At 38.8% G+C, this 20956-nt stretch overlaps 1 pseudogene; it reads left to right on the forward strand.

Annotated features, from left to right (window-relative positions):
* The first annotated feature begins 16275 nt into the window (after nt 1–16275).
* Nucleotides 16276–20268, forward strand: LOC143889215 (UDP-glycosyltransferase 74E1 pseudogene; annotated as a pseudogene).
* The last annotated feature ends 688 nt before the right edge of the window (nt 20269–20956 follow it).

Raw genomic sequence — 20956 nt, forward strand, 5'->3', positions numbered from 1 at the left:
CTTAAAAGATTTTCTTTTCTATAAATCTTTGGAAAATTTTTCTTTAAAAATTTCAACAAGGGAAAGATCATAAGACCTTTGGCAACTTTCTAATTGTGAAATGGCGGATAGAAATGGAACCGGACTTCCGGAGGGCCATTCCACAACTAGACCTCCCTTCTTTGATGGGTCCAACTATGGACATTGGAAGACAAGGATGCGCATCTATCTTCTTTCGATAGATGTGGAACTTTGGCACATTGTTGAAAATGGATACATGTTGCCTTCCAAACCATTTGAAGAATGGAATGTCGTAGAAAAAAGGCATGCAAATTTAAATTACAAAGCCATAAATTCTTTGTTTTGCGCCCTATCTACGGAGGAGTTTAATCGAATTGCTCTTTTTGATTCCGCCAAGGTTATTTGGGATACACTTGCCGTTACCCATGAGGGAATATCTCAAGTTAAGGATTTCAAAATAAACTTGTTAAAGAGCAAATATGAAATGTTTAGAATGGATCAAAATGAAAAGCATTTCCGAAATGTATACCCGTTTTTCTAAAATTTCTAATGAACTAGCAAATCTTGGTAAATCTTATCCTACTGATGAGCTTGTGAGTAAGTTGCTTAGGTCTCTTCCTCCATATTGTGATCCAAAGGTAACCGCTAAACAAGAATCAAAGAATCTCAAGACGCTAACCATGGAGGAGCTTGTAGGATCTCTCATCACCCATGAGATGCTCCTCACTAGCCGACAAGAGGAGAAGAAGCCGAAAGAGAAAGAAAAAGAGAGTTGATCTCTAGCTCTAAAAGCCTCCAAAGCGAACTCATCATCCTCTAGCGAGGCGGATAGCGATGAAGAAGAAGCTTTAAGAAAATTTTAAAGCTTATGGAGAAAGAAACATAAAAAGAATAAAACGAAGAAGAAAGAAGAAAGTGAAGCAGAAGGAGGAATAAGGTGTTATAATTGCAAGAAGACCGGACACAAAAGACCGGATTGTCCACTTCTCAAGTCATCTTCCCCAAAATACAAGGGAAAGAAGGAATGGAAGAAACATAAGGCTCTTGCCGCCGGATGGGATGCTTTGAGCACCTCGGGCAAAAGCTCAAGCGAAGGGGAAGAAAATAAAAAGGATGATCTTTGCTTCATGGCACTCTCCCATGAAGATGAGGTAAATTCAAACCCCTCTTATTCATCAAGTAGTGATAGTGAAAAAATATCTTAAGATGAATTGTGCAAATACCTTGCATTCTCAAATTTCTAAAAATAAAGTTCAAAAGAAATCCATTTCAAAATTAGAAAATGAACTAAATTTTTTGAAAAATGAATCTTCTTCCAAATCTCAAGCTCAATTTGAAAATTTTAAACTTGAGATTGAAACCCTTAAGGGTTGTTTGGATGAGAAAACTTGCCAAATTGCAAAACTCAAAGATGTGGTAAGCTCTTCCAAATCTTATGAAGATGAATTTAATGATTTTCCAAATCAAATAACCCATCTTCATAATGAAAATGAAAGGTTAAGATTATGTCTCCATGGATTATTAAATGGTGACAAAATTATTGACATAATCTTAAAGAAGACTAGTCAAACACCTAAACATGCATATAATAGGACTAGCGTATCTAACCCTCATGTTAGATGCCATTATTGTGGAATAAATGGTCATTACCAATTCCAATGTGCATCTAAGATTAGGGATAGTGTTGGAACCAAGAAATCTTGGGTTCCCAAAGCCCCCATAAGATTTTCATCATATGTGCTTAGATTAGGGGCTTATGCTTAAAATTGAATATCTTTCTATGGTTAGTTTCATATCCCCTCTTATGTTGAATAAAAATTCTAAATATGGGGAGTTCTAGGTCTGTCTTTTTCCTTGAAAAAGGGGGAGCTTTAAATTGAATATTTCATCCCTTTGTTTCTCTTTTACCCCAATCTTTTTTATTGATGCCAAAGGGGGAGAGAATTCATGTGTATGGAAAATATGTATGCTTTTATTGGAAAATCTCTTGTGCTTGTCATTATCAAAAAGGGGGAGATTGTAAGCCCAATGGTTTCCACCTTGGCATTCCCATCTTATTTTGATGATTCCAATACACAAGTGATTTATGATTACTAATGTGTTTGATTGTCTAAGTTGTAGATCACATTGGTGCTAAGACAACATTGATTGGATTGAGGCCAAGAAGATCTCATTGGACCACATCATGAAGGCCAAAGACATCGTAGTCCAAGACAAATGAAGACTTGAAGAATCCATTGAAGATCAAAGTTATATTTAGATTGTAAAAGATCCAATCTTAGTTTTAGATTTTAGAGGCATAATTAAGTAAATAAACAAACATCCTAAATATATAAGTGATTGTCTTTGTGGAGTTCCAACACCTTGGAACCCTCATAGCAATCCCAACTTGGTGTTAAGTTGGAAGCCTAAAAATAAGAAATAAAATCTGCATTGGAACTCCGAGAAATGGTCCAGTAGACTTTTTTCCAACTTCTGTGTATTCCCGGAACTCCGAGATTTTTTCTCGGAACTCCGAGAACACTACAACGGTCGGATTTTTAGCCGTTGCGATTTTTCCTGGAATTACAACAATGCCATTGAACGGTCATATTTTGGTTTTCCTATATATATGGGCATTCCAAACATTTAAATATGAATCCTAACACTCTTAAAACTCCATTTGAACATCCAAAGAGTGAATCAAACTTGATTATACCTCTCATCCTCTAAAGCTTAGGATTTGGATCATAGGCTAAATTTGTACATCTTCTACAATTCTTGTAAACCCTTGTGAGGGATTTTTTTCTTTCTTTCTTATCAAGAATGTTGTATCGGGCGAGTGTTCGGAGAAGCGTAGCCCACTCTCCATGGTGAAGATTCCCACCAAGGTTAAAGGTAATCGGAATTTATAATCGGCACCGATCTTCGCCGAAGTTAAGAAGATCACATAGTGAAGCCATCAACGGGTTTGGTTGGTGGAGTGGAGTAGGCCTCGCATTCGGAGGACCGAACCACTTTAAATCTCGGGTGCAATCTCTCTTACTCTTGCTCTTTATCTGCATTTGCACTTTAGATTTAACTTGTGTGCTTGAATTTCTTTTTTATCTCTTAATCTTCAATTTAGGTTTGAGTTTTCAAAAGGATTAAAACTTGTTAGAAACCTAATTAATTTTCACTCCTCAAAGTTACCGTACTAGGGACCACCCTTGGAATTTCAATAACATCACAAATAACTTCATGTTTATTGGCACCAATTTCAAAAGGGATTTGACAACATTCAATTACCTCCTTTTTGTTTCCCTTTGAAATCCAACTACGCTTGTAGGGAATAGGATGCTTTTCTGTCTTTAACTTGAGTTTCTTCACCATGTCCTTTGACGCGAAATTCTCCATGCTAATTCCATCAATGATGACCCTGCAGACTCTTTCTTTGACCATGCACTTGCACCTGAAGAGATGGTTCCTCTGCATGAACTCCTTTACTTTTGATGTACACATAACACGATGTATCAACAATGATAGCCCAGTAGCACAAGTAATAAGTATGGGATCTTCTGTATTTTCTTCTTCTTCATGCTCTTCTTCATCTTCTTCATGTTCATCACCAACTATTAAATTTGTAGAATGCCGACCACATTTGGGACACTCATTGGATTTGTAACTTAATTTGTTGCACTTGTAGCATACAATCCGCTGCTTGAGATATGACTAGAGTCTCAACCAGTTCCTCTGTTTTTACTACCTCAGATAATATTTAAATAGGGTGGAGCGATACTTGATCATAGATTTCCTAAAGAAGACCGTTGATGAAGTATGCTATGCATTGTGTCTCGTCTCTGCAATATCATTCCTAGACGATAGTTTGTAGAACTCCTCTGCGTATTCCCGTACTAATATACTTCCTTGTTGGCAATTTTGGTATCATTGGAAGAGAATCTAATCAAAATCAATGGGTAGAAACCTCTCACGAAGGACATGACACATCCGTACCCATGTTTGGATTGGTCGCCTTCCCATCTTTGTACGAGAAACTTGGAGTTGCTCCCACCATGCCAAAGAATCCCCCTTAAGCTTGATAGCCATGAGCTTTGGTTTCTTTACCTTGGTACCTCCATATGGTCAAAAAATCTCTCAACTTTGGCAAGCGAATCGAGGAAATCTTCGATATGGAGTTGGCCATTAAACTCTGGCAAATCCGCCATAAGATGATATTCGCGATCAAGAGCCACTGATTGCGGAGCGCAATCAGGTATACCTCGGATGGATGATATCTTTGAATTCCTCCTCGCCAGAGTAATCATCGTCAGGAAAATTAGTAACTGTAGGGTTGGGGCGTGGAACTCGACTTAGAGCTTGAGCGTACCACCGCCAATCACCGTCGTCGTATGGGGTTGCTCGCCTCTCAATAGGATTTAACTGTGCCAATTGCTCTGCTATTTGATTAACGGTAACATGGAGAATGTTCAACATCTCCACCATCACGGTTTCTTGATTTTCTCATTCTCCGTGGGAAGCCATGTACGGAACGTAGAAAGGCTCTGATACCACCTGGCATAGCCGGAAGCGCGAAGAACGAAATGGGGGTTGAACAACGTCGACCTCCGCTCAATAAGTCTTTGAATCCATAAAGGATACCATCGAAACCAAGACGCAGAAAACAAAATTGCTATCCAAGAAAGCAAATAAGAATTCTATTTCACAACCCGTGAATTTATAAGAGAGGACTCCCAGTACATTCAAAATAAGTTGCTCCACTAGATTTACTTTTGTTAGACACAAAAAGAAAACATTGGTCGATTCTACTAGACTAAAAGAAAAACTCTATTTCCTACTACAATATGGAAACCAACTCTAACTCTAAATAAAGAAAGGCCAGGGATATTGAAGATGTTGAATTTGGGGCGGTCATCTCAAGCCCCAAATCGGGATCCCTGTAACAGTGCCGCACGTCCCTTACTAACAACCACAAGAACGTGCATTGCAAGATCAACAACACCACACAACAAGGATAAATAGAGCTACTAGCGGAAACAAAATTTATTAAACCAAACCTTCAGATAATTTGATATCAAAATCCAAGGCCAAACAATGCTCACATCCTTACCGAATTTAAATAAAACTTCAAATACCAATAAATGTTTAGTACTCAAATAAATCCCTATAAACTACTAATAAATGTCTGCTTATTCAAAATAAACTCCTACTAGCTACTAATCAGTGTCTTGGAAGTGGAATCTCCTACATCAGCGAATCTTTCCTTACTCTCATTCCCCACGAGCTGCTAGCTACTCTTCATTATCTGAAAAATGATAGACAATGTGGAATGACCTTTTATGCTCAATACATAAAAAGGATTCTGGAGAGGTTTGATCAAGTACACAAAACACAAGCAAAGCATTTAATAAAGATAAATGCATATTTTATTTAAAATAGGCTTTTGTCATAAGGTAGAATGTCAAAACAACATAAGTAATAGTTTGGAACAATACACACAGGTTTCATGATACAAATAATCCAACTAGTCCACAATTCCACACTAGACATAGATATGGCCTCAATCACCACCCACAATGACGGGCTATCACGATTTGCCAGCTTCACATCCCATACTGGCGTGGTTTTCGATCGGCCCCTCGTAGTCACAGCCAAGTTTTACAGCTCCTACCTGGCAGAGGTATCGAATCGGGAACTCTCCCACCATCAAGCACTCACTATGGAGGCAAAAGACCAATCTTTAAGTAACTATGCACCAGTTATCACCCTCCAACTGGTTAAGGTCGGGATATTAATTCATAGCTACGCTAGTGTAGACACCCCATTTTGACCGAACCCTTTTATGTTTTATTTTAAATAATTGCCATAATAAACTAGTGTTCTAAGGTCCCAAATTGCACCCTAGGCTGGCTTAGGGTCCCACCTGGGTCCCTGTGAAATTTCGTCAAGATCTGAGCTGATTCGCCTAGTGAGCAAGCCTCGATAGTGTCGTGGTGCAAATTCAGACAAGGGGTTAAGTCATCCAAGGGGGAGTGCCTTGTAAGTGAATTAAAGAAGAGATGATACATTAGAGAAGGTTGTCCAAGGAATAAATGGGGTCAAATATATCATTTCTCTTAGAGGTCTGTTCTACCCAGGCACCCCCTTATGAGATTAAAAGAGTAATTATAAATACACTTGAGGAGAGCTGTCTATAGGAAATTAAAGGGGGTGTCAATTTATCATTTCCCATTAAAAGGCAACTATGGTTAGGGTTTTGGAGGAGGCTTTTCTACATCAGCAAGAAAAGCAGAGAGAGATGGAGGGCCGAGATCAACCTAGAAAAAAAAAACCTAAGTATAAAGCCTCCACCATTTCCATTTTCTCAGGAGGGAGGAGAAGAAAAAAAGGAGCCGCCATCTTCACCATCTCCGGCAAGCCACCCACCGGCCAGCCTCCACCACCTTTCCACCTCTAACCCATCTCAAACCCCATCCTCCCTCCATGGCAGCATCTCCCTAGCAGCCACCACCAACCACCTCCTCTATCTTACCCCTTTCACCCTTCACAGCCACCTTCACCTCCGGCAAACCCAAACCCCTTCTCCTAACGGCCACCTCCTATCTCCACCACCGACAGCCACCATCACCTACATCTTCGTCTTCTTCTTCTTCTTCTTTTCCACAGACCGATTTCAATCGATCTCAAAACCCCCAAATCTCTGCAACATCTCCCTCACCTCTCCATCCCGTCCACCATTGAATCCGACCACCCTAACCCCACCAGCCACCTCCACCCATCTAAGCCACCATCGCCACCCTTCTTCCACCTCCATTAAACCCAAACCACCTCCATTTCTCCTTCTTCTACCCCCCGACCACCCCATCGTCCGGAATCCGGCAGCACCATTCCGGCCACCTACATCAAAGCCACCCCAAACCCATCACCACCCTTCCACCACCAAACCCAAACCCCACCATCAAACCCAAAACCCATTTTCTGGGAAAACAGAGAGGGAGAGAAACAAAGAGAGAGAGAGAGAGAGAGAGAGAGAGAGAGAGAGAATAGCAGAGGGGAGGGAGGTTGGCCTCCTCGCTCCGGTCGTCTTCCTCGACGGGTCTGCCGAAGCTCCGGCCGGTGCTTTTCTTCAGTCCGATCATCTTTTTTTTTCTTCCACTTCATCATCATCCCACCTCCTCCAACGAGCCACCGTCGGCCACCTCTACAGCCAGCCACCCTCGCATCCACCCTCACCTTTACCCCTTTCTTCTTCTCCATCTTAATCTCCATCTCTGTCAAGCCCATTTTCATCTAGCTAAAAAAACCCCAATTACCACCCCTTCGCCCCAATTCCAGTATCCAAATCTGGCAATCCTGTTAAATCCGACCCTATCTCCTCCTAGATCTAATTCCCCACCATCTGCTGGTTTGAAACCCATCTGCTTCTCATCATTTTCGCTCTGTGTGCACGATCCGAAGATGGAGAAAGGAGGTGCAGCGAAGATTTAGCAATCACTGAAGCCAGAAGAAGGAAAGACGCACAATCTTCCCCATTTGGTCCATTTGTAAGTGCTTATTTCCTTTTTACTCTTATTCTAGAATTTTCGTCTGCCGGCTATGTTTGATTTTCATGATTCAATCTCTTAGGATCTGTATGTGTTGAGAATTACTTAATTGTAGGGTTATGAATCCTGATGGAAATAGAAATCAGAGTATATTTTGTTTCATGGTTTTTGGGTATATGCTTACTAAGGATCGCAGATTTTTCTTCATGATTTGCCATGTTTTATTAAAAGTATCCCTTAGTTTGTTTAGTCCCAGTGAATAGAATTTGGGCATCAGTTATCAAAATTTGAATGGAATTTGAAATAGGTTTTGAGTCTGTTGATTTGTCTCGCAACGGGTACTGGCTCTTGGTGTTTCGATTCAAAAGGTGACAGGAATTTTTTCGGAGTTTTAACTGGCATTTTTCATGGTAGAAATGAATAAAAATACACCATCTTGATGCGGTTATCATCTGGTTTTGGGTGTATTCCAAGAGAAGATGAGCTTGAATTTAGTTTTGAAGTGTTTTTCATTTGATTCTGGTTAAAAATTGGAAAGTCAGCAAGTGAGTGATTAACTCATTGAGTAATTCAGGTTAGCTATGTGCTGGTCATCCAATCGTATGAGCTCCCCATCCTTTAATCATAGATCAATGTGAATGTACTTTGCTGGATCAGCAGGTGATGCGAGCCCATCTTTTGAGCACCAAATAACATGGGTAGGCTTTATTAGAATTTCAAATTATGTGAGCCCATTTAGTTAATAATAGAATGACGTGTTCATATGTCGTGAAAATTTTATGGGCTTGGATGTCGCAGAGCTTGATATTGGTTCTTCGTATCACTTTGATTTGATTTTCATGAGGATTGGAATTACCTAATGTTGGGAAATGATAAACAGTTGCTTGCGTTTAGGGAATAAGTGCATGTTCATTTAGCTTGCTCTAACTCAAGATTGCGCGCTTATTTTATTTTCGTACCTTTGATGACTAGATAGAGCTGGTGTATTCTCAGTGGGCATTCTCAATAATATGTGCTATTTTTGATAATATGTGCTAAAATAAAATGTTTGGTCATTAACTTTGTTGGCGCCGGGGCGATGAAGGCGCTAGCCCAAGCCCATCCTTAGGGGATTCGCTCAATCCAAGTAGCGCTCCCCTCTTTTGTTTAGTAGGCCTACCCAACCTTTTGGATTTCTTTTAACCATTTTTTTTAAAAAAAGAACCCTTCTCTGGGCAATGATAAGGTTACTTGGAGCCCGTCTTTATGTTTTATGGCTCACCGCTTCGCACTTGGATCTGCACAAGTTGATGTCCCCTGTAGGCACTGAAATTTTTACTAATTGGGATTATCATAATCTTTTGATATTTCTAATACTCTTCTTATCTTAAGCATTGAGTTAGGTTGTGAAGACAATAATGAATGGACTGTTCAGGTGAGATTATCTTGAAGCTTATCATATTTGTTTAATTTTATTTAAATAAATTATTTTAGGAAAGAAGGAGATCAGATGACTACTCTATTCGATATTATCGACATGAGTACTGTCTGATTTCAAGGCGGGATTAGAAATATTATCATGTGTATTATGATATCAGATGATTACTTTAGCATCATCTGATTTCATCCCCATATTGGGGTGGTGTTTGTGGTTGGGCATAGAAGTGTTTGATATTTTTTTTGCTTTATTAGGCTATCCAGCGGCTGGTCTGGACTAATTTATGTTGTTTATCATTTTATGATTGCTATAGGTTGTGTATTTTTTAATTGAAAATTCTTCTTTGCCTAACACTTGATTTATTTTTATAATAATTGAATGGAAATCTGAGTTTACTTGATAACCGTTTTCTTCGCTTTGATTAGAGGCTAACTCAGTCTTATTAGAGCTTTGCTTGCTTGGGATCTTGGATCGTTTTCTCTCTTCTTAGGACGCTATCTTTCTTGTTGTGGTTCGTCTCTTTGAGACGCTAGTTGCTTGTTTGGGGTTTCCCCTTTTGATTTAGGGCCTTGCCCTAGTTTGTGGTTGTTCTTGCGTGTTCCCTTTAAGATTGAAAACCTTTAAAGGTTTAGAGCATTGGAAAAGTTTTAAAATCCAAAAACATTAGAAATTTAAAACTCAAAAACATTTGAAAACTTTAAAAATATCAAAAACATTTGAAAAACATAAAAAACCTTTAAAAAATCTAAAGTGTTGAGTGTTTTCTTTTATAAGCGTAGTTTGAGAGTTCGTTTCGAACTACGTTGGCTTGATCCTCTTCCACGAGGTACGTAGTGCAGCTTGGGATCTTCATCCCAAGTCCAGCCAAACTTTGTAAATAAAAATGCTTTAACCCTTCAACTTTAAAACCTTGTTTTTAACAAAAATCTTTCTCTAGAGTTAGGAGTTTGTCCTAGATAGAGAGTTTTAGAGTTAGGAGTTCGTCTTTGATTTGTTGTGTGCTTGTTTGTGTTTGTTTTAGAGTTAGGGGTTTGTCCTAGCTAGGAGTGCCTCCGTCCTGTTAGTTGGCGATTCACATCGCCGACTGATGACTAGGTCTTGGATACGTTAGCAATCCTATTGTTTTCCTTAGGGCACACAGCCTAGTTACACATAGGTTGTAGGAACCACCTGCATTAGCTTAGGGCTAACCTGCATTTAGTTAGGGCATATAGGGTGTCCTAAAATCTACAATCCACTGGAATTTAAATAATCGTTCAAGAAGCTTTAATAATTAGTCCGGTCTTTTAGATCGAGTCTAAGATAGAGGTCTAGGTGTCTTAGGCATCCTAGCTTAGAATAGGTGCGAAGAACTACGTTGCCTTGATTCTCGTGGAGGCGGGGATACGTAGGCTTCTTTGGATGAATATCAGACCATCCGAGGACTCGGACTAAATCGTTTTAGAGTCTTAGGATTTGTGGTGTTGTTATATTGTATATTTTGTTGTGTTTTCTTACTTTCTTGTACTGACCTTATACCTTTAGTTATAGCTTGCATGTGTTTGCACATCAGAACTTAGACACCAGTTAAGTATGTCACTCATAATCTAGTTATCATTAGGTGGCATTTATTTCGGTTCTCTTGTGTGTGCTTATTTTCATCTCCGAGACATGCATGGTTAGATAGACGTTTTCTCGGAGATGCGTGTTCCCATTTCACATGATTTTCGCTTGAAACTCTTCAAGGTTAATAATAAATGGCATAAGAGACCAAGTGTTCGCACTCGGGCGAATTGGGGGCGCTCTTCGGACCTTCTCCATTCGTCATCAGGCACGGACCTTTTGTATCTCTGGTTATCCATTGCAAACAGAGCATTTGTTTTGGTTCCATGGCGTGTCCATGGATGGCGACTCTGAGTTATTTTTAGGTACATCTTGGTTACGAGCTCTGGCTCCTGATCAGGATGTATCTCTTTCTTTTTATATCGCCACTCATGCTATGCTGTGAGGGTGGCATCCGTTTCGAGAGTTCCTTGGCAGAACTCTCTTCCGTTGTGGAGATCTTAGAGGATTGCAGGAGGGATCTCGCGTCCTTCGGCACTCGTCCTCGGATCGGGGTCCACAACTAGTCACCGTGAAAAAAACACCAATCAGCCCACTCGGACCCAATCACCAGTCACCATGCACAAGGCACCAATCGGACCCAATCATAAACGTTCCATAGAGTAATAACGATCATACAACAAACCAAATATCTAAAGATTTTGCATGCAATAAAATCCAACATCTTTAAAAGCATCAAATAACTTGTGGATTTTTGTGCAATTAAAACATGCAAACAACAGCGTACATGATCCGATTTTCATGTATTTAATGATGCTAAAGATATGCTTTAAATAATCAAAAGATATCAGTTCCAAATACATAACTTCAGTTCATAAACATGGCCTTTAAAACATATTTTATATGCAGGAAAAACTCCTACACAAACTCACAAGTTACGTACCAACAGTTCGAACAACCAATTCCCTTGCAAACCTCCAAGTTCAATTTTCCAAATCACCTATAATACAAGTAATATATAATTCAGAAGGTTTGTAAACTTTTAGAATATGTATATATTAGGTTTAGTCCTGCCACATAAGGGTGCTGCCCGATTTTCAAACACGTTTTTGGACATACTGGACACTTAGCAGAAAATATTCATATAATATTCATATGAAATCCAAAATTATGAAACCAAAGTCATTTTAAAGAAGACTCAAAAATCTATATTTTACAAAACACATCAAAACCTAAATCAGATCATTGGACCTTCGTTTTTAAGTCGTAACAAAACTAGGACCCAGATTTCAGGCAGATTAATATAAACTAACATTAGGTCTTTCGAAAATCTATGATTTCTCCCTATCTAACCACGATCTAAGGAATAAATATTGTTTTTCTTTATTTATTTAATCATAACTATAGATTTGAAGTAAATTATTAAGATCCAAACAAGAAAATTAATTTAATTTACGAACCTTTTGGGGAAGAACAATTTTTTTCTCTCTTCAAAACACCATGTTCCAAAGTTTTCTTCTTTAGGGTAGAGTTTTTGCACGTTCTGTGTTTGACGTGAGTTTATGGATTTTTTTTAAGAGTCTCACAATTTCTAAATTTCGTGTATCCTAATCTTATTGGACTAGGAAGTTTTTCCTTCTATCAAGTTTCCTAATAATACTTTCTTTAAAAACAAAGGACTCTTGTCAATTTTCAACTTGGGACTAAAACGCCCCCACCTCAACCACTTGGATGTATATTATATTTTTTTTAAAGAAAAAAAAATTGGGACATTTCAGGTCATGACTGCCGGAAGATGTTGAATTTCATCAATTCCATTATGCTATATTGCGACGGTTGAGAGCACTGGTAATGGTAGGGATATACGGACGGATATCATTATCCGCCGGCAAAACCTTTAGGAACGCCTCAAGTTCTTTTTTTTTTTATCTATCAATTGTCTAATTGTCTTATTTAGGTTTAGAATTATTATATATTTATGTTGTAAGAAAGAGAAAGACTGTTGTTTTGAATGCTAATACAATTCTTTTCATAAAGCTTAGTTGCATTTTTAATCTTTGGGAGTTTCCCACCAATCGTGGCATTTGGCTTTTGATTCTTACATTCACAACGAAATTTCTTTAACTCTTTCGTTTGTAGATCTTCATCCTTTGTCATTTAGCTATTTATTTAGTTTCTACTTCGAGAAGCAAAGAGCTCGTAAAGCCTCTAAGTGAGTTTTGTTTCTATTTAGAAGCCAAATGTTGTAAAGATCCTCTTTACAATAGTTTATATGCTAAGAAACAAAACCCCATTAGATCTCCTAGATTCGCACAGATTCTATCTACGCTCATATGTGCCGCGACAAATGTTAAAAACAATCGAATAAAGAAGTGCAAAAAGTAGCTATCTCGTATGAGAAATAAGGAGCCTAATAGCTATCGAATATCTATCTCTTTTAAGAAACTCCCAACAAAATTAAGTAGCTATATATTGGAAGCAGCCCATATTAATAGATCAGTCCTTTATTATGTTTATTTCCCCGCTAAAAAAACTCATCTTATTAAATTTGTTTTTACATTTTTAAACAAACAACCAAATGCCTAACTAGATTAGAAATCGATTAGTCTTTTATTATGTTTATTCCCCCCCTGAAAAAATAGTACTTGCTATTTTTTTATATTGGGCTGCTTCTATTAGATAGCTACTTAATTTTGTTGGGAGTTTCTTGAAAGAGATAGATATTAGATGAGAAAAGTGTAGCTACACATACGTGTAGCTAACATAGCTACACCAACAGCTTAAAATACAGTGGGCCCACATTGTTTGGGTGATCCAAACCATTCATTTGATAGGCCCTCACTTAGATAGGGTGTGCCCAAAAAATCAGCTCCATTGGATGATCCCAACCCTTCAAACTGTGGAGGCAAAAATGGACAGATTTGTGAAGGTTTTTACACGTCCATTTTTGCTTCCACAAATCGTAGGGCTGGGATGATCCTATGGAGCTGATTTTTTGGGCACACCCTATCTATGTGAGGGACCATCAAATGAATGGTTTGCATCACCGAAACAATGTGGGGCCCACTATATTTTAAGGAGTCGGTGTAGCTAAGTTAGCTACATGTATGTGTAGCTAATATGTCTGAGAGTAGAAGTGTATAATCAGGACGGCTTATTTGATCCAACGGCAGTTGACTTTAGAAGTCATTTTCGAGGGAAAAAATTGATCAAATATCAAGGGCGGTACCTTTGTCCTAAACCTATTTTGTGCAGTGGACACCATATAATTTCACATTAGACAAAATGAGATGTTATAAGTGCCTAAATATAAGCATATCAATAACACGGGAGATTTTATATCGTATAAGGCCTTATAGTCCAGCATTTTTCGAAAGGAACTGTACGTACCATATCATAGGATGATCGAAACCATCCTTGTGATGGAACACAACGCAAATAGGTCGTTCCCAAAAATCATTTCCATAGGATGATCCTAGCCCTCCGTAGTATAGAGGTTTTCATAATATGCATTTCCTCTATAGACCAGAGGGTTGCAATCATCCTATGGAAATGCTTCTTTGGGCACAACCTATTTTCATTGTGGCCCATCACATGGACGGTTTAGATCATCTTATAGTGTGGTCCGTACAGTACGTTTTGAATAATACCGGACTATAAGGGCTTACAACATATAAAAACTGTGAACACTTAGCTATTTTATATATTACTTCTGTAATGCAACTCAAAGACTGTTTTGATTGTCGGACTTAAGAACAAGAATAGGAATCCTATTTTGATTCTCTTGTAAATAGGGGTGCAACTCCGGTCGGTTTTGGGGAATTTGGATTGAGCATTTACTTAGAATTGGGTCGGTTTCGGGTTGATTCCAATTCATTTTTTAGCGAAAGCTCAACCTGACCCAACCCAAGTAGACCTGGAAAAAAGTGACCAAGACCCGCGGGTCCACCTGTCCTCCCGTAAATTCCGGGTTCGGGTCACCAATCTGTGACCCGTTTGAAATTGACCCGCGGGTCCAACCGGCCCGTCAAAACTGGGACGGGCCGGGTGGACCCGCTTGTGCCCGTAGAGAAGTACAAAAGTTTTATTTTGGCCTTTTTTCCCGTAATTGTTATAATTTGTTTGGTAATTGTCATATTTTAATACATTTTTTTGGTAATTTTTCTACTTTGCTTCCATTTTTCCGTAATTTTTCATTTAAAACTTAGTACCCGCATAATTATTATAAATTGCTATTATTTATTGCCAGCCACCTATGCGAAAATCGTACTTTTGCCGATCTTTGCAGCAAAGGATGGGCGACAAGCCGAAAAGTAGCCTCGGCGAAGTTGGCTAGCGAATCCCTATACAAAAAAAAAAATCTTAAAAAAAATACGTCAAAAATCAGGGTGACCAGCGGGTCGACCCGGCCCGTGCGGGCCAGGTGCGGGTCCAAGCTCAATGACCCATAAAATTTTCCAGGTCATTTTGACCTAGCTCGTTTGACCCAGACCCGTACCCGGCCGGCCCATTTGCCAGGTCTAGACCTAAGTTGCACCCCTACTTGTAAATGGAATGGAAAAAATTAAGTGAATACATCCCTCAACTTTCTAACATTTTCAACTATGACCCTGACTTTTAAAAGTCACCAACTACACCCCCTGAGGTTTCGATTTGTATAAGGTAGCAGACTCCCTCAGTTCAGATTTTGTCCACAAATCGAAGGGCTAGGATGATCCGATGGAGCTGACTTTTTGGACACACCCTATCTATGTCAGGGCCCATCAAATGTACGCTTTGGATCATCCAAACAATGTGGGCCCACTGTGTTTGTGGTAGTGTTTGGATCCGAGTATGGGGTTTGGAGTGGGGTATGGGGTCTTCTTTAGCATTGATGGTGTTTCAAAAGAGGGGGTTTACCTTATACAAATTGAAACCTCATGGGGTGTAGTCGGTGACTTTTAAAAGTCAGGGTTAAAGTTGAAAATGTCTAAAAAGTTGAGGGGGTGTAACTGTATTGATGTATTCTAATGCGAATGGAATCAAAATACCAAATTCCAGCATTTCTCGCATTTAATTCATTCCGTCCCGGTGTCTTCTCCCATTGATTCCGTTCATTTCTGTGCCAAATGTCAGAATATTAATCGGATGGAATAAGAATAAGATGTTGATTCCAGCACTTGGTTCTGGCAATCCAAATGCAGTAGTGTGCATAGTTCATTGTTTAATGGATGTGTTGCTTGCAAAGAATATTCTTTATGAATATTTGATTACTGATTGACAACTTTTTGAATAAATGATGAATTTATAGAATAAATCATGATTTAATTCTAAAATTCATAGACATTAATTAGGATCACCCCGCTTAATGAAGATTGACACATTTGCACTGTTTGTTTTGGATTTTGAGAACCGATTGTGAGCCCAAAACTGATTATTGGACTCGCAATCTGTTGTCAAATTCCAAAAAAAAATGAGGCCTTGGCAGGAGTGATGCGCCACAAGAACATGGTTCTTTCCTAAGAGAGAAATAATAGACTGAAGGGTGCCCTTGCAAAAAACGAATTACAAGGGGTCCTTGTCAACAATGTGCATTTAATTTCATATTTGTCAACTGTATTTTCATATATTTGTGTGCCCTCATAAATGCACTTTTTGGAAATTGACAAACGGGGCATTTAGCCATATTAAATTTGAGGCCGCAAATTGATTCTTTTTCTCCCTACATGGTGTTTTGACTATGTTTTATTTGTTCTTCTTACTTGTTCTTAGTCCCTTAAATAGTTGTATATTCCATAGCCATGAACCAAGAAGAAATGGAGAATAACGCTCACAGACCCCATGTTCTAGTTCTCCCATTTCCTGCCCAAGGTCACATGAACCCAGAAACCCAATTTGCTAAACGTTTAGCCTCCAAAGGCCTCAAAGTCACAGTAGCCACGACCGTCCTCTTTGAAAATAAGGAACCCCAAGTTGGTTTAATCAAGATTGAAAACATATGCAATGTAGAAGATTTTGTTTCCAATAGCACTTCCACTGAGGCCTATTTTCACGGTATAAAAGCCATAGTCTCACCGGCCTTAGTAGAGTTCATAGAGAAGCACGAAAACTCCGGTGACGCCTTTTGCTGCCTCATCTATGACTCCCTTATTCCTTGGTGTTTGGATGTTGCCAAACAATTTGGATTATATGGAGTTCCATTCCTCACTCAGCCGTGTTGCGTGGACGCCATCTACTACCATGTGCACCATAAGCTACTAACCCCCCCTTTGGAAGTTACCACCGTTTCTTTGCCTGGATTGCCAGAATTCGAAGTTTCGGAATTGCCTTCTTTCCTGTCGAAACCAGAAGTTTACCCCGGTTCATTGGACGCTCTTGTGAATCAATTCTCCAACTTGGAGAAAGCCGATTGGGTTCTAATTAACACATTTGACAAGTTAGAACCTGAGGTTGGTCTTGAATTTTTTTTCTGTTTTCGTTATTATTTGTTTTGATTAATTGTAGAATGAATCTACTTTAATTTAACACATTTGACAAGTTAGAAGCTGAGGTTAGTTGTTTGTAGACCGTATTTGTTTTGGATTTAGAGAATTGATTTTCATTCGAAAATTATTATTGGACTCACAATTGCTCTTAAATTTGAGTCAAATGAGGTGGAGATTAGATCGGTGTACCAAGCTATTAAATTGATTGACCAAGAGCTCCTAAACAAGATCATAGTAAGGGTGACTCTTTGATAGTGATGAGATGGTCTAAAGGAAGCAAGGCTCATCCATGGCGGTTTGCGCGAAAGATTGATGAGATCTCAGATCAAGTGGCAGGAACCTTCATTGCTTTTCCCCATGTAAGAAGATCGACTAACAATGAAGCTGTTAGGCTAGCTAAGAAGTGGGTTTCGAGCGTGGAGTTTGAAGCTTTCAACTTTCTCCATCCTTGATTGTTTTGGCTTCTTTGTTTGGTTTTTTATTTGTTTATTTGTTTATTCAATCTTCTCGATCATTGGGGTTCTCCCCTTTTTCGCTTCTTGATTAATGAATTCTTTACCATTTTTTTCTAAACTTAGTTAAATAATAAGTTTTTGGCTCAATCAATTTTTAAAATTCCAATGAAACAAGAACTTGGATACAAGGAGGGCTATACCTAGGAGGAAAAGTAGATACTTGGCATATTCCCAGAAAAGGAATACCAATGAAACAAGAACTTGGATACAAGGAGGGCTATACCTAGGAGGAAAAGTAGATACTTAGCATATTCCCAGAAAAGGAATACCAATATCGACTAACAATGAGGCTGTTAGCTGGCCAGCAGATGAACCTTCAATCTTGGTTCGGTGATGCAAGTGCATTTCAGCCAATCGAGGGCTGGATGTTCCGTAATGGCAATCTAATTGGTCGGGTTGCTCAGTAAAGGGCCGAAGGCTTTAAAACCATGATCGGATCACATAGGGCCATCGGATCGACAGACCAACGATCGATAGAGTGGAGATTCAGAGTAATGAAGTGGCTAGACACATTTATCGGTCCTTACCTATCAGCCCTGTGACACTGGAACTAGACCTGGCAAACGGGCGGGGCGGGCCGGGTTTGACCCGGCCCATACAGGTCCGGGTCAAATGGGCCGGGTAAAAATGACCCGGAAAAGTTGATGGGTCATTGAGCTTGGCCGGTACGGGCTAGGTCGACCCACAAGTCACCCGGATTTTTGACGTATTTTTTTAAGATTTTTTTTTTGTATAGGGATTCGCTACCCACCTTCGCCGAGGCTACTTTTCGGCTTGTCGCCCATCCTTTGCTACAAAGATCGGCAGAAGTTGATTTGCGCAAAGGTGGCTAATCATGCGGGTACTAAGTTTTAAATGAAAAATTATGGAAAAATGGAAGCAAAGTAGAAAAATTACCAAAAAAATACAATATATTAAAATATGACAATTATGAAAAAACTACAAAGAAAATTAAAAAATTATGACAATTACGAGAAAAAAAGGCAAAAATAAAACTTTTGTACTTCTCTACTGGCACCCACGGGTCCACCCGGCCCGACCCAGTTTTGACGGGCCCGGTAGACCTGCGGGTCAATTTCAAACGGGTCACAAATTGGTGACCCGGACCCGGAATTTACGGGCGGGCCGGGTGCACTCGCGGGTCCGAGTCACTTTTTGCCAGGTCTACCTGGAACTATACTTCTACCTGTCAATGGGGTTGTGGCATTGACCATATACTAGATTGATGATCATGATGTGATATATTGGAACTATGATGAATATGATTTAATGGTGTTTTCAGTTATGATACATATTTTACTTATGAGGGGCATATTTCAAAAAATACATATTTTACTTATGAGGGACATATTTAAAAAAAAATTAGAATTTTTAATATTATATCTATACATATCCTTGATCCAACTGATATAGTTGCTAGTTACTTATTTGGCAATCGAGCTCACTCTTTTATTTCCCATTTCAAATATCAAGAAATGACTTGATATGCCACTGTAGCTTAATGAGTGTGAGGATTAGATGAGTAGGGACTAGACTCCGATCAATTAGTCTACATGAAAAATAGTATTTTTAATCATGCATTCTAAGACATTAACCATGATTTGGAGCTTTATTGAAAATTAAATTCTATTGAACTTATTTATTCATTTTTAGCAAAATTAGATTTCTCTGCCATGAATGTAAATTCTAGAGATCCATTTCTGGTGTAAATTGTTAGATCGGATGAATGCAAAGATGGGCGTTATCATGTGCCTAGTCTGCGTTCTTGGGTTGGGCATGCATGATATTCTGTCCATAAAAAAAAGGCTCCAGTGCACGAGGCTTCCGCCATTGTGAGGTCTGGGGAGGGCTCGATGTACGCAGCCTTACCCCTGCTTTGCAGAGAGGATGTTTCCGTGACTCGTACCGTTACATGATATTATGTCCTTAGGGGGATAATATTAGCATGTTCTTCTCTTAAGAATACGGTTGGTCATTTGGAAAAATGGAGTGAAGATAACATTTTTTGTTTTTTTATTAATATTGATTTCATTTTTGTTTAGATTTACTTGTTTCTTTCTAACATTTTAACTCGAAATTTGTTTAAGCTGGTAAGTTGGATGAAGGGGCTATATCCTTTGAAGACGATCGGACCGAGTGTGCCATCTATGTACATTGACAAGATTATTGAGAACGATAAGAACTATGGGCTCAGCTTCTGGATTCCAAAAGCCGACACATGCATGAAGTGGCTAGACACAAAGCCAATCGGGTCAGTCGTCTACGTCTCAATGGGGAGCCTCTCGACACTGGAACCAGAGCACATGGCGGAACTAGCATGGGCTCTGAAGGGGAGTAACAACTATTTCTTGTGGGTGGTGAGGGCGGAAGAGGAGAATAAGCTTCCAAACAATTTCTTAGAGGACACAATAGAGAAGGGTTTGATAGTGAACTGGTGCCCCCAACTGGAGGTATTGGCTCACAAAGCAGTGGGATGCTTTGTAACACATTGTGGGTGGAATTCAACAGTAGAAGCTCTAAGCCTTGGAGTACCAATGGTGGCGATTCCACTGTGGGGTGACCAGCCCACTAATGCAAAGTATGTGGAGGAGGTTTGGGGGGCGGGAGTGAGAGCAAAGGTTGATGATGAGGGGATTGTAAGAAGGGAAGAAATGGAACTTTGTATAAGGGAAATAATGGAAGGAGACAAAGGGATAGAGATTAAGAGGAATGCAGGCAAATGGAGGGAATTAGCAACCGAGGCACTAGAGATTGGTGGAAGTTCAAATAAGAACATTGAGGATTTTGTAGCTACACTTTCGAATAAGTGATATTTTGGACTTGGTATGTATTCTATGATTGAATTGAAAATATAATATAATAGTTGAAGAGGAATCCTTTAATGTTATATTGTGTTTGGAAGTACAACAATGCAAGGGTATAGCAAATGCAATTGTATACTGTTAAATCCCATACCCTTGATATAATCCCATAAGCATACAAGACTTAAATTGACCACGATTTCCACATACATCCAATTCAACAAATTACACCATAGATATATAGCTCTTTAAAATAAATTAAATAAATCCAATACCATTTAATTGTAAAAGAAACTCAAAATCATAAATATGTTAATTCATATCCAATATGGGATCTCTTTATCTTTATTTTTTTATATTAAAAATGTAACTTATTTTATCTTATTAGTTACTAGTTGCAGACCCGTGCGATGCACGGGGCGGCCCAAAAAATAAAGCTTCATAACCTTTTTTTTTTTTTTAAATGGAAAAGAAAGAAGAAACATTAGCAAGGAAGACTCGGAGGAAAAAAAAAAAAAAAAAAAAACAGCACCTTGAGGCAACAAATAAAAAAAGTAAAATAAAAATATCTGAAACTTCATAAAAATCACTGTAAAGGGTAAAGGGAAAAATACTTAAAAACCTATGTAAAGGGGGCATTAAAAATAACTTAGCTAAAAAAATTGTATGTGAAATTAAGGTTGAAATTTTACAAATC

The sequence above is a fragment of the Tasmannia lanceolata genome, unplaced genomic scaffold (genome assembly GCF_043159265.1).
Source record: "Tasmannia lanceolata isolate RefF3 unplaced genomic scaffold, GAP_Taslan_0.1 ptg000002l, whole genome shotgun sequence".
NCBI lineage: Eukaryota > Viridiplantae > Streptophyta > Magnoliopsida > Canellales > Winteraceae > Tasmannia > Tasmannia lanceolata.